We start from the raw sequence: 14,620 nt of genomic DNA on the forward strand, positions 1-14,620 counted from the left end.
GAGGAATAAAAATAATACAAACCACAGAATATACACACTGAGGAGGGAGTTGTCTGCTCAGACAGTTTGTTGACACTTTGTTGGAAAAGATCTTTCTGCTCTGTTGTTGGGAAGGATCAAAAATACCTCGGAATTGGACAGGGTTGTGAACGTTTTGTGGGGATGTTGCTACATATACATACGTTCTAAATTGGGGCAGAGCTGTTACGGGCTCGGGGCCTTCACGTTGAACAGAGAGACTGTCCAGGGCTGGGGAAATGCCACCAGCTTGGTAGGGAAAAAAAAAAAAAAAAAAAGGAGAATACAACACTTGAGCACTATTTCAGAATGAAGATCTTTCTCCACAGCTTTCCACGAAGATGCTCAACATAAGGTGTGCAGCTCTTTACAAATTGGAAAAAATAGAATGTGTCTTTATTTATTTATTTTTTTCTTGTTAAGATTGTTTTCCAAACATGGATGCAGTGAGACAAAAATGTGCAGCTTTTTCATGGCGTAGGCTGTCAGAAATGACACTCATGAAGGTTTATTTTTGCAAAATATAAAAATGTGCTCATATAATTGGTGCCTTTTTTTTTTTTCCCCACCATATTTAGAGTTGGCTGTAGTGTAGTTGAGCGTTTGGTGCTTCCCCCCACCCTTTGCTAAAGGTTTGGGGGCAGAGCATCAGTGTTTGTGTGTGGTGTGGGGTGGACTCTGGTGCACCTCGTGCACAGGGAGATCCATCCTTTGTTGTCCCTTCCCTGCTGACGGTCCGGGCTGAGGGCTCCGAGCCAGCCCAGCTCACTGTGGATGTTGTTCTGGAGTCTTTTGAATGTGGATGTGAAGCAGTTTGTCTGTCCTTTGCTTCGCAAGAATTCTCTTTTTAAAAAAACAAAGCTGTGGCTATGAAGCAGCCTATTTGTCCTAAAACTTATGAAAAGGAGGGGGAGGGAGTGCTGGGACCCATCTTTATAACAACAATCAGCCTTTGTAAGGTTTCATTCCAGGCTAATGGCTGGTGAAATTGTTCTGGGTAGTTAAAATGAAATGAAATGAATTAAAGAACATGAAGGAGAGCAAGCAGAATGGTTTATTGCTTTTCTTTGAAGGCACAATAGCTATACTCTGTCTCTTTTTGTTACTCATATCTGTGTGGCGGATATTTAAAGTCAGGGGTTTGAATAGCATGATGGCTAAATGAGGGCTATAAATCGAGGGCTATGGTGCAAAATTCTAGTGCCAGCAAGTACTAAAACACAAGACCAAAGAGGCTGGGGTCTAAAATTGTTTTAGACTGATGAATATGCAGACATAAAACCAACAGAATGCAGATATTTCCTACCAAAAACCTCCAGAAAAAACTAATGATCAATTATTTTAGAAAGGAAAACAAATGTTTTAAACACATTAATGCTTTCAATTTATCCTGGAATGTTATTGGTATTTCCTTAAAAGCCTGCCAATCCACGTTTAATTTTAATTAAGAATGTGAAAAACATGAAGTAGTCAAATATTTTTGTTATTGGCAAGATGTGAAAATGTCAAGAAGCTGGTGTACAGTATTTAATTTATAAGCCTACAAATATAGGCAAAAAAATTCTTTTTTTAATGTGTTACCTTACTGATAGCAACACAAAAGTTTACCAAAATGGGATAATGCAGCTCTGAAAGCACCTGGTTTAAGACTGTTGTTACACAGCTGAAAAAATAAAGTGTCATATCAGGTTGGGGTCACGTTTGTCTAAGAAAAACTAACAGGAGGATTTCTATTGTCAACACAGGAGATGAGCAGTGCGATAACAGCAAATTATACTCTCTGATCCACCCCCTGTTATAGAAGTGACTTGAGATTAAAGCCTCAGCCAGGAATTTCATTACTCTTATACATTTTTCACAAAGGCAGTATTTGCAGAAACAGTGGTAAAGAGGGGTCAGAAATTTTCATGAAAACATGAGATGATTTTTGACCGTGTGTACGTGGGCATACATATATATGTGTGTGCCCTAATATAAGCATGCTTAGAACCCCAGAAGAGACTTAATACAAAGTAATGTAAATGTAATGTAAAGTTAACGTGCCTAGGCCTTGGGCTCAGAATGACTGAGTGGATGTTGGCTTGTATTTAGTTCATGTTGTGTCAGGGGACTTTTTGTTTGGTTTTCATTTTTTTTGGTTTTAAAACTTCAGCAAAAGAATATAAACTAAAGTTGAAGATAATTTAGAATATTATGAGTTAATAAAAAGTAAAATGGTTTTCAGGAGGTGAAGAATACAAAACTTTGTTAGTTTCCAAGCAAAAAAAAAATTAGTAAAAGTTCTGGTTTTATTGTCATTCAGTTGAGCAGACCCAGAGTCTGGGGATGTAAGTTTTCAGGCTTTTAGTGATCAGTGGCTATTCCAGGTTTTCTAGTTGAGTCTTCAGGAGCAGTTGCAGGGGCCAGCCTGGTGCTCACCCTCAGTGTCCGTGTTATTTTCCCCACTTTTCTTCTTGCACTAAAATTCAAGGCTTCTTTCATGCCTTGAGCGAGGGCACAGTGAGTAGGGGACAGATCTCCAGCTGTTGGCACTGTGTAGCTCGTTCCTTTGTGGGGTTGTGCTCCTGGGTTTCACTGTCCAGATCTGCCATCCGTGCTGGGTTTGTTGTCCCGAGTCACTCTCCTGTGATGGGTGGCACCAGAGAGGGATTTTTCAGCTCCAGGCTGTGCCAGTACATCCCTGCTGGGGGCAGAGCCAGCCAGCCCCAAACCCATGGCAAGTCTTCTGCTGAAGGAAGATCAAACTCCTGAGTCACTGGGGGCCCACAGAAGTGGAGCAGATGTGGATCACGGGACCAGATGAGAGCTGAGGTGTGTTCCTGGATGTCCCTCAGCTGCTGTTTAACTGGTTTTAGCTGCTCACCTAGAGGCAAAGGCAGCTGGAGGATTACCTATCCAGGTCTATCATAGCAGGTACAACAAGCCTTGGAGCTTCATCAGAAGAGGAATTTGGGGTGTGTGAGCAGGAATCTGACTTGTAACCTGAGCATTTCACAAGTGTGAAGCTGCTGCACAACTTCTGCTGGAAAGCAGCACTTAAATTTTTATCACGCGTTAGGGAAGTTCATCCATCAGGTTTAGGAGATGGATCAGCTCCAGCCCTGTGGCTTGCTGTGAAATTGCTATTTGGCATTGCCCATCTATTGTTGCAGAGCACTTAGTGCTGCATGTGGCTTTGTTTGTAGTTGCTCCCTTTTTAAATAAGTCAGTGTGAAAGGTATTTCTTTTCAGATGCTTTGCCTTCCATAGGGAGGATCAGAATGTGACTCCATAACAAGGGATGGGCTTTGTGCTCAGCTGGGAGGAAGCCTGCACACGTGCTCCTTACCTTGTTCTTCTTTCCTATTGGAATGCTTTTTAAATGTCTGAAATGTGGTAGGTGACTGACATCTGCTTAGGCAGACACTGGGAAAAGCTTCTTACTAGTTATGCATTTAAAACTTTGAAAGAACAGGAGATAGGTGTCCATGAAAATATTTATTACATCCATATGAAATGGCCCATTTTTTAGCTGCCGGTGTATTTCCATAACGAGCATGTTCCACTGGGATTGTGTTTACTTTAATAAAATTTTTCACTGCTTCACTCTGATCGTATCTGTTCTTGGATAAGAATAGTTTGCAGGGCAAAATGAATGAGTGGCTTTATGCATAATACAGGAGTATCAAATTAATCAAAATGTAAGGTGCTTTCTGCTTTTCAGTACTGACTAAATGTTTTTCTTGCAGAAGTTAGTTGAGTTGGCTGCAAAATAGATTGTTATATTAAAATATCTTTTTTTCACGACCTTTAAAAAATATTTGACTTTTTCATTATAAAAAGGTCCTTTTCCCACAACACATGTGAGAAGTACTCTTAGGGGTGGCTATGGGAAGAAGGAAGTAGTAGAGTTACATTTAAGAGGCTTAATGATGGTTTTGGGAAACTGTGACAAATACTGAGGGGCCCTGAAAGTCAGAACAGTAGCTCATGAGTTGGGTTTCTTGGGTTTCCAGCCTGATTTTTTCCTAAGTGAAGGATGTTTTACCCATTGAGCCAGATTGTTGTCTTCCAGTTTTTATTGCTGTGGCTGATGTTCTGAGCAGCTCGTGGTGGAAGACTGGATCCACTGGGTGCTTTGAAAAAAAGAAATTAAAGTGGATAAAAGCTTTCTGCAGGTCTACCAAGCCCTTGGCATTGCTGCTCACCCCAGTCAGTGGTACCAGCCTGTGGTGTGGCACTGTACAAGTGGCATTTTGAGTAAGTAAAATGCTTGGAGAAAAGGCAAAAAATGCAGGGATTAGGGCCTCCACCTCTTTCTCCTTTTCTCCCCATGTACTTTGGATCCTTGCACAATTGTTCTTTGTTCAGGAGCAGCCTGGGATGCTGCTGTCCCTGCTTCCCTGAAGCTGCTCAGTGTCTCTGGTACAGCTGTTGTCTGCTCATAACCAGCAGCTTTGAGGTGAGAGAGTGATCTCTGTTCTCACTGCCCTTTTCAGCTGTTTTGGTGTGGAATTTTGCAGAACAGCTTTGCCAAAGTAATTTTCTGATGTGTTTTTACTGTCGATCTGCACATTTGGCAGGAGTCTGGTAGTTCCCAAGTAAGGGATGTGCTGTTCAGCATTAACATTTCTGGGTGATGGTTTATGTCACTGATGAATTCTGTAAAAACGTAGGAAATTTGCAGTAATTTAACATGGAATAAGAAACTAATAATATTGATTTTTCTGGGTTATTACATTTGCTTTTGAAGGTAGATGAAACATTAACACCTGAGACTGCAGCATTGATCATGGCAGTGTCACTGTAAAAGCCTGACACTGTCACTGTACTTCAGAGATAATATAAAGAGCAGCCCACCTTTAAATCAGGTGATTAACTTCCTCCTCCATGCCCAGTTTGTCCACTGAAATTCAGCAAAGGGCAGATTCACAAATTCTGTTCTGCCCAGACAATGGGAGTTTGCAGTGATGGTGCTGGGAATTTTCCAGTTGCTGAGCATTTCCCATGAAGTGCTCTGGCCTTTTCTTAGCTGTTGTGTTGGAAACCAACTTACATTCTGAAAGTTTGAGGTATGTGGGAGCAGAGATATTTCCAGATCTTGTTTTTGGAAATATTTATGGTGTTTTGTCTGTGGAAAGTAACCTTGGTTGTATGAGATATGTTGCTATTAATCCCTTTTGTTAAGAAAAAGAACAGTTGATGTTGATTTTGGGGTATCCAGCTGGGCACCCCTAGGGTGAAAAGTGCTGAAAAGAGATCTTTGAAAAGGTACAAAGCCTGTTTTCAGTGTTGCAAGTTTATTTTAATTAAAAAAAAGAAAAAAAAATCTTTGTTTGCAGGTGGAAATCTTTTAGATTATTATATGTTTCTAATTCTGCAGTGACTGTTTCAGTTGTGATAGCCTCAATACTCCATTCAGTACTACTTTCAGAAGTTTAATTAATTTAACAAGAGCTGCTTGCATGTGGCTTTTGTCAATTCTGATAAAATACAAAAATTTCTGAAAGCCTTTCACAGCAGTTTGAGATTTAAATTTAAAATAAAAGTAATAGAAAACAGTTTTAAAATGGTTTTGTCAGAAGAAGTAAATATTAAATGTGTTAAGTGTCTGTTCAGGAATGCAGAGGTTGTGTATTAATGTATGACTCTCTAAGGCATCTCCCACTCTCTTTTGCTATTTTTTTTTCCTCCCTGCATTACGCTTGCCTTTTTTGATAAGTAAATACATAATGAATTTAGGGAGTGCTGAGAGACAGGAAATGAAAGGAGTAGCCATTTAATACTGGTAATAATATGTATTTTGGGCATCAAACCTTGAATTAAGATGCAAAAACTAAAGTAGATCGCTGGAAGAAGTTTGTGTGATACAGGATTTAAAATTGCTAATGAATAAATGCTGCTGAGAATTTGGGATTTCCCCTCCCTTCTTCCTGTTCCTTCAGAGCCCAGAGGGTATCTGACAGTCTTTAATACTGGGTTTTGATTTTTGAATGTAACAACATAGTAAAAGTCTAATAAAGTAAAGCAGGTTGCATGGTTTCAATTTCTAGGGGTGGGGTAGGTTTTGGTTTTTGTTTTTTGGGGTTTTTTTTGCTTTTAAGCAGTTTAGCAGAAAGCAATTAAGAGAGCTCATTCTAGTGGCTAATCAAAATCATAAACCAAAACACAAAATAAAGGCAAAGTATAAATTAGTGCTACTGAAAAGATGTTCCCAAACCAGCTGTGCTTACATACATCAAGTTTACATTATTAACTGCACCATTTCTCCACCAGTATGTTGTCAGCACAGTGGAATGAAGCCTTCATCTTTCCCCATTATTTCCTTTCATAAAAGCTAAAATAACTTCATCATAAAATAAGGCGGAAAATAAAGTCACATAAGACGCCGAGTTGGAAATGTGCCTTTTCATTCAAACGTTTTGTTTAAAAAAAAAAAAAAAAAAAAAAATAAAAGCGGTGAAGCTGCACGCGAAGAGTTGAAGAGGAGCTGCAGAGATAAAGATGACAGATGGGTGAGGGGGCTGCCGGGGCCCGAGCCCCCCTGTTGGGGCTGACAGATCCGTCCAGCAGTGGCACCGGGGCAGGGAGGCATCAGCTCCAGTAATGGAGAGATGTCTGCTGGAAAGATTGCTCTATCACCGTGATGGGCTCCCTGCACCTCATAAATCTGAGATCCTTCTGGGCTCTGCGGAAATGAGCAGCTCCCTCTCCCTCCCCGAATGAAATGTCGGGCAGGGAAAGGGACAGGAATGAAAAGCAAAAGTGAGGAAAAAGTTATCTTTTTAACGTAAATCTCCTGTGGAAACAATATCAGACCCATTAGTGGTTTGAAAAACAGTGCTGTGGCAATTTTGGCCCTAAGCTGCTTTATGGCCTCTCTTCCCTCCCCTTCCCGGTGCCTTTAATCTGGGAGCTGGGGTGAGGGGCTGCTCTGAATTTCTGTGTGGGAAGCGAGGTCCGAGGTGGTGACAGCTCCTGGAGTCCCCATCCCTGGAGCTGGCACTCAGTGCTCTGGGCTGGGTGACAGGGTGGGCATCGGGCACGGCTTGGACCTGGTGATCTCAGAGGTCTTCTCCAGCCTCATTGCTTCTGTGGCTCCTTCTTTGCCTTGGGGTTGTGAAACACGGCCAGCATGGTGTGGTGATCCAGGCCCTCCTCCCCAGAGGGGAAGCTGAGGGTCGGCAGCTTCCAAAAAGGTCTGAAGTGCAGTCGGAAATGATCGTGGGTCGTGTGCTTGTGTGGGACTTGTGTGTCTGAGAACTCCGAGGATCAGCCCCTGGCACAGGCGCTGCCTGTGGATGCAGGTGTGCTCCCCCTGCCCTTGCTGCCATTTATTTCTGCATCCTGTGTGCAGCTTAGGTTCATCTTGTGTCTGGTGTGAAGAAGCTCTGCTTCAGGGTTTACTTTAAATCCTTCTGCCCTTCTTCAGAATGCTTGGGGAGTCCTGAGCTGCTGCCAGGTTTGGTTGCCCTGGTCAGCAAATACTGTGGATCCTTCTTATGCCCCAGTAAGGACAGATATGTGAACATAATTTATCTTGGCAAGTTTATATGAGCTTTTATTAAGTTTCGGTAGCTTATCAGTATAGATTTCATAGTAGGAAACATGGAAGATTTAGAGGTAATAATTAATCTAATTTGCAAAGGGGAACTTGAAACACACTTGGTTATTGAATATAATTCAAACCAGGCAGAAAAGTGGATAGTTGGACGCAATGTCCTGTGATTTTCCATGGGTAGATTGTGCAAAGCTGACTCAATAGCTGTGTTTGCTAGGAGTACTGATTTTTCTAGAAATAGGAAAGGGTTCCATTGTTGTATGGACTTCTGCAGAGCATGTAGTTAAGGGAATTCCTGGGCAGGCTGGCAAAAAGTGGGGAAAGCAGCTTAAGCATGTTCAATGAAATTTGAAATTATCATACTTCAGAAAGGTTACTTGATTGAGTTATCAAGGATTTTTTTGTGTCTGATCTTATTTAATATTTTTAATGATCACCCAGGCACAGAGTGGATGTATGGTAATGCAGTTTGCTGATGACAAATGTAAAAAGATATTGTCAATACATAGAAGAATAAAGATGACAATTTGGTAATGTGAGGGACTTGAGTAATTGAGATGGGATGGAAATTTGTAAATTATAGGCCAATAATTCACTTAAGATGACTGCTAAATCTGAAACGGCAGGCCAGACAAAATAGTGGAGTTGATTAAAAGAGACTCCAGAAGACATAAAGAAGGAATGGTGTAGGCAAGTGAGGGAAAGCTCTGGTTGGTTCCTTTTAGAACTCAGATGATTAAAGCTGCTCCAGGAAGGGCCTTGCCTGTCCTGAAGGCATCAGTACTTGGGTCTTTGCAAGAAGCTCCACTCCTGTCTGGGTAATTCCTGTTCTCTGGAATTAGATGTGGCTCTTTGTGCTCTGCAGTTGCTGACTTGCTGTCAGTGCAGCTGGGAACAGAGAGGCTGATCCTCCAGGAAGGCTCTGCTAAAATGGTCATACCTTCACCTTAACTACATGTGCAAAATATTTGCACACATGTATTATTTTTTTTCTCCACTACTTAAAAAGTTTTCTGCTCTCCATGTGCTGTCTGTACCATCTCTTCTGTTTCAGTCTCTTCAACATCTACTGTTTGTCTGACCAGAGAGCTCACATTCTCATAACCATCCCATTTGTTCCTCCCTAGATGTTTCCTTATTTCTATTTGTTGTTGCACATACTTACTTTACGTTGTACTTTGCCTTTTTTTGTCTAATCTGTATGTTCTGACTCTGTTATAAGTAATCATTTGAATCCCTCCTGTGCCCAGTGGGATGTGAGTTCTTTGTTACACACACACAGTCTGCTGCTTCCACACTGATCCTCACAGTCCACAGTGACCCCTGGTTTATGAGGTTGTTTTTACAGGACGGGAGAAATTTTTCATTTTTTTTCCTAATTTTTTAAATTTCATTTAATTTCATTTTTTTTCATTTCTTTTTTTCTCTTTTTTTCCTCATTAGAAGATGAGAACAAGCTGAGTTTAATGGACATTAGAGTATCAGCATTCTGTTGTTTATCTTTCCTTCTCCTTTCTACCTGCAGGAGAGAGGAAGCAGCATTCATGGTATAGTGAATAAAGGACAATTTCATTCAAATCAGGCAGCATCCAGGAGGGGAGGCCATGTTTCAGCAAAGTAACAGGCCTCATTTTAAAGGAAGCCAGTCACTTGCAGTTCATGGAGCTGAAAAACTTTGGTTAAAGCCACCCAGCAGATAAGTTGAGCAGTAGGGAATGGAAAAAAGAGATACAGAAAGGATGATGGTGGAAAGGACTTCTGGAGTTTGTCCTGTCCACATTCCTGCTCAAGCAGGATGCCCAGAACCATGTCCAGACATCTTTTGGAGAGATTCATTATGATATATCAATTTATTATTGCTTAACTTCCTGTATTTATTTATTTGACAGTATAGTTCAAGCACTTAAACATGGGAGAACAGCCCATGAAGAGAGTAACCCGTCTCTTGATTTTTTTTCATGTATTTGAGGAATAGCTACATTGAAATACATATTTTGCATTTTGTAGTGGATGTTATGATGATTTGTGCAGTTTTTTTCTCAGTGAATTGTCAAAACCCTCTGTAAGAATGATTTGCAGTTTGGTGACTGGGCTGTGTTGTTTTCCTGCAGCTCTTTGTATTCTGTTCCATGCAATGAAATTATCTACTGTGAAAAGAAATGAACAATTTATTTAATTTATTTTAAAACTTTGGAAATTTTTTACATAATTGCAACAATTTATTTATCATTCAGGGAGAATCCCATAGCTTGTTCAAACTCTGCTTCTAAGCCATCTGTGTAATGGCCACTGTTCCTTTTAGCCATAGAACGTGGGGGCACAGGCTGTTATTTCTCTTCTCTGTCCCTGAAACTGCTAAAAAATATAGAAAATAGATGGATAAATGGATAAGAAATAGCAAGTAGTTAACAGCATGTTTCCATGTTTTGTCTTTACAGACAATTGTTTTCCAGTGTAGCTTCTGAGATTTTCTCAGCAGCTTTGGGAGTTTTTCCTGCTCTTCCTCCCAAGTTCTCAGGTCTGTAATGAAGTGTTGTCCTCCCATAAAAATGTCATAATGCTGGAGTGATTTAGAGTGCTTCTGGAGCTGAGATTGATGACACAAGGAATAGGTTGCTGTAATACACTCAAAGGCATCATGGTCTAGTTGCCAGAACCAGGAGTTGAGGAGCTTGGGTCTCGTTGCTGGCCCTGGAAATGGTTCGTGTGGTGACCTTGGACAAATGACCTCATCTCTTTGTGGCTGTGCTGAGCAGGGTGTGAGATGGGGATCCTAATGCTCCTGTAGCCTCATCAGGCACAGTGTGAGGAACGCTGTGGGCAGGATGAATTTGCCATGAGGGGACAGCTCAAGTCTATAAATTCCATATGAAGTAAAATTTATCTGCTTTATCTGAGTTTATCTTTACTAAAAGCTCTGAAAACAAGTGCATAAAATTCTGCCTGAGTTTTCTCATCAGTCTTGGCTATTTCAGGATCTCACCCCCTTTGCTGGAATCAGACATTTGCTTCCCTAGCAGGGTGCATTTTCTATTTGAATCCACTGGAATTTACTCGGGGTATTTTTTAAATTTATAGTGCCTGTTAAGAAAGAAGGTTTGCCCAGTGGGCCAGTTGCTGTGTTTTAAAGTACATATTTATTATATAATCAATTTCACTCTGCTGTTTTAATATTCAGCAAGGATTCATTTTTCCATGGTTATGAACCTGCCTTGTGCTCACATCCTGCTTGGGAATTGCACGTGTAGGGTGCCTGTACTGACCTGTTGAAGGTAAAAAAGCAAAGAAGGGAGGTGATATAGACAGATATAATTGCTTCTATTTTCTCATGATTCTTAATATATTTGCCTAGCTTCAGCAGCTGAAGATTTCAAGAATAAAAGGTTAATATAAGGAATTCCACAATGAAGTTTGTCTTGGGCAGCATCACTTACCTTGTGCCATGGGGTCAGTTTTGGCTGCCTGAAGGGAGAACATCTCCCCTCCTTTTTGTTCTGTCAGTACCTGGGTGACTCTTGGGAAGCTACAAACACATCTGTGCAGGTGCTTTCATGTAACATCTATTTTGATGTCACATGTCTTAAATATATTGCAATTCTAGAACAAAGTCAGACTTAGGAAGGATCTTTGTGTTGGTGCATGCAGCTGGGGACCTTCCATGATCATCCAAGGGGAGGTGTCTTTTATTCATTAGAAAGCACTGGAAATATGTAGAGATGAAATTAGAGACGGTATCTTAAGGCTTGTGTTCAGTTCTTTATGTATCAAAGAAATAAATAATGGAATTTAACCTAATACAAAATAATTTTTCCGATCCTTTGAGGGCGTTTTGACTACACTGTAGGAAGACTTTATTACCATTTAATCTGTTTTCTTCTTCGCATTTTCTTTTAAAAGACAGATTAAAAGGAACATACCAGACTGAGAATGGACATGACATTCAGGTTTAAAAACGGAGTGTTTAATGGAATCATGAATAAATGGAAACAGATTCGTCTGTCAAAAATTAAATAGGAGTATTCTTTGATTAATATCAAAATCTAATCTAAAATAGTTTTAGCCATTTCATACAGGTGACATCTGTGCTTAAATATAATTTCCTCTCCCTGTTCTGGCATGACTGTTAATTACTTACTCAATGTAGTTCAACATTTAGTTAATAAATATGTCAAGCTTTTACCATGGTGTTCTTTTTGCAGAGTTGTGAATTTGCAATTAGTTTTAGATTTACTACATGGTGACAGACAGTGCTGTATAAATAGAGGTTAAACACACAATTTACATATTAATTTCATGATTCATTTATTCAATGATTTATGTGGATATAGATTGTATTTAATCTCCGTGCTGTAGTTGTTTCAGGCATGACGAACAGAATCACTACACTGGTGGAGAAGTAATGATGTCTGTATTGAGCCACAGCAGCACAGAGGAACAATGAGAGATTTGGAAACCCAATTATTCATTAATCTCAATACTTTTTGAGAGGCTGGTGAAAAGCAGTAATAGGTTTGTAAAGCATGTATTTACAGATGTACATGTGTACACATGCACATACGCGCTGGGGAATTGGATACTCCATCTTGTCTCTGTAATAACTCACATTATCATTAGATTGTGCTCTCTGCCCAGTTCTGTTAACCCTGGAGGCCAGATTAGTCACCACCTTCCCATTCTGGTCCTGCATGTGTCACGGCACTCTTTTCTGGACTTAATGTGCATGTGTGCTTCATTTAAGTGCATGCTGGTTATTGTATTCCAGAAGTCAGATCATTTGCAGTCATTCTCTCTTCATTTATTACAATTTCTAAAAGTAGCTTAACAAGTATTATTTTATCTGTAAAAACACTTTATTTTTTTATCCTTAAGTTTAATTTTGTTTTACTGAAGAGAAGAGCAGAGTATTCATGGGTGAGATGAGAACTTGAGAAAGTATATGCTCTGATTTATATATGCCTATTATACATATGTGGGTATAAATGTAGTTAGGGGAAGTATTTTATAAATACAGTTAGGGTTATAACTAAAGCTCATGCACATGTATTTGGTATGATGAATGTACTAACTCAAAGCATATTTTTGGTTTAGTACGATTTTCCTTCCTGCCAGTTGTGAGTATAAAGGTCTCTGAAGTGCAGATAGATCTCTGACCTAATTTAGCAGATTATGGCCTTTCAAAGGACTTGATACACGTCAGACAGTGTTGAATTAAAGTATATCTCTGACTTTGCTGGGTTCCTGTTCCCTTGCAGTACTGTGTGTGAATCCTGCATGCCTCTTATTCCAAGTCTTGCATGAGGAAAGGAGAAGGCTCCACCTTCAGTGTGTTCTCTGAATCCCTGCAGACAAACACTGAGTTAGCACAAAAAAAACCCCCAACACATAACTGGAGCAAATAAACCAGGGTAGTTGAAAACAGATTAAGAAACTGAAACAAAAGACATAATTGCAATAATTGCACCTTTAATTCATTAAGATAATGGCTCATGGCTACTTGCTTTTTGGAAAGACAGGGAGTGACCTTTTCTCAGGGAATGTTCTTGGGTACATCCCTGGCTGTGCTGTGCCATCCTTCCGGCACCTTCACAGGTGTTTCACTTGTACAGTTTGTGTATGTTTCAGGAGAGCATTTTTGGAAGAATGCTCTGATTTTAAAGGACTGGAAGAGCCACTGATAAGGTGAAAATATTGTATGAATGATCCTTTTGAGATACAGTGCTTTGGACTGACAGCGGTCATTGCTCTGTCACCAGGTTCCACAGCTGGGACAGGGGGAAATCCCATTTTGCTGTAGGAATTGCAGCAGTGTGAGCTGGGTTCAGTTGCTGAACGTGGCCAGGCTTTGGTAGCAGGAGGTGGCGAGGCAGCCCTGCCCCCGCAGCCCCTGGGGGTGCTGAAGGAGCCCCTGGGAACCCCACACTGGGGCAGGGTCCTGCAGGACTCGTGATCCCGCAGGGGACCCTCGCTGGAGCAGCCTGCACGCCGTGGAAAGGGATCCGTGCTGGAGCAGCCTGTGGGAAGGATTCATGCTGGAGCAATTCAGGGAAGAGTGTCTCCTGTGGAGGATCCCACACTGGAGCAGGGGAAGGAGCAGATGAGATGATGTGTGATGAGATAAGCACAGCCAGCAACCCACCACAGCCATCTGGAGAGTATCCACAGGGGAGCATCCCACAGAACTCCTGGGATACCTTCTCTCCTAGACATGAAAGGATGAAAAGTAATCCCAATTTTTTTTTTTTTTTTTATTTAATGTCGTGGAAGCTGCACAGGGACAAGTTGAAAACTTCAGCCTCTTCCTTAGGTCCCCCCTTTGCTCACACATTTGCTCTGTGGTTTTCCTGGGTCCCTGAGCACACAGGTGTGTGCAGCACGTGTTCTGGTGGTGTTCCCCTTTAATTACCTGGGAGGAATTGCCAAGTGTGTCTTGAAGCTGCCGTTTCTACTTCTTAAATCAAGTCCCTGAAATATGTTAGTAGATCTGGAACCTCACTCCAAACCCCTTGAAAGTGCTCTGTGCTGAGTAGCTGACTGCAGGGAGCGGGTGTCAAACAATATTTAAATGACATTCTCAACAAAATAAATATTGAGCTGCCCTGTCACTTTGGTGGGAGAATAATCTGCTCAAAAAAAATCCCATTCATTGTAAACTGCCTCTGACATTTGTTCTTCAGGAATTATTTGCAGTTTATCTTCTGAGCTAGAGCCTTTATCAGCACAGCAGTTGAACTGCAGTGCAAAAAAAAAATGGTAATTGAGTATTTTATCAAACGCTTCCAACAAAACGGACTTTGCAAGTCGTAAATGAAGATTAAAACCATTGTTGGCAGGGATGAACAAATTGGAATGATTTATTATCTGAAACATCAATATGTCACTGCTCAGGAATAAAATAAAAAGAAACAAACAACTGCCCCCCTCCCTGCAAAATGTGCACTTAGTCTCAGCCGAGTGATGGAAGGTAAATACATGTTTTAATTATTTGTGCTAGAGAGGCTGTTTAAAAAAAGAAAAAGAAGAGAAAGCATCATCATAATGGCACAGCTGCTGTGGGACATTATG

The 14,620-nt window shown here is 40.7% G+C and overlaps 1 protein-coding gene across 4 annotated transcripts in view; it reads left to right on the forward strand.

The window, feature by feature from the left end:
- The window catches only part of DACH2 (dachshund family transcription factor 2), a 247,527-nt gene that overhangs the window by 27,368 nt on the left and 205,539 nt on the right, over positions 1-14,620 (forward strand). The window contains exon 1 of one of the 4 annotated variants that reach the window (XM_053990144.1): positions 10,059-10,076. The exons of the other annotated variants lie outside the window; for them this stretch is intronic. The gene's annotated coding sequence lies outside the window, so the exon portion shown is untranslated. Of the gene's footprint in view, positions 1-10,058; positions 10,077-14,620 lie in introns of those variants that run through there. 4 annotated transcript variants of the gene reach the window in all.

This window comes from Vidua macroura, chromosome 14, assembly GCF_024509145.1.
Source record: "Vidua macroura isolate BioBank_ID:100142 chromosome 14, ASM2450914v1, whole genome shotgun sequence".
Lineage (NCBI taxonomy): Eukaryota > Metazoa > Chordata > Aves > Passeriformes > Viduidae > Vidua > Vidua macroura.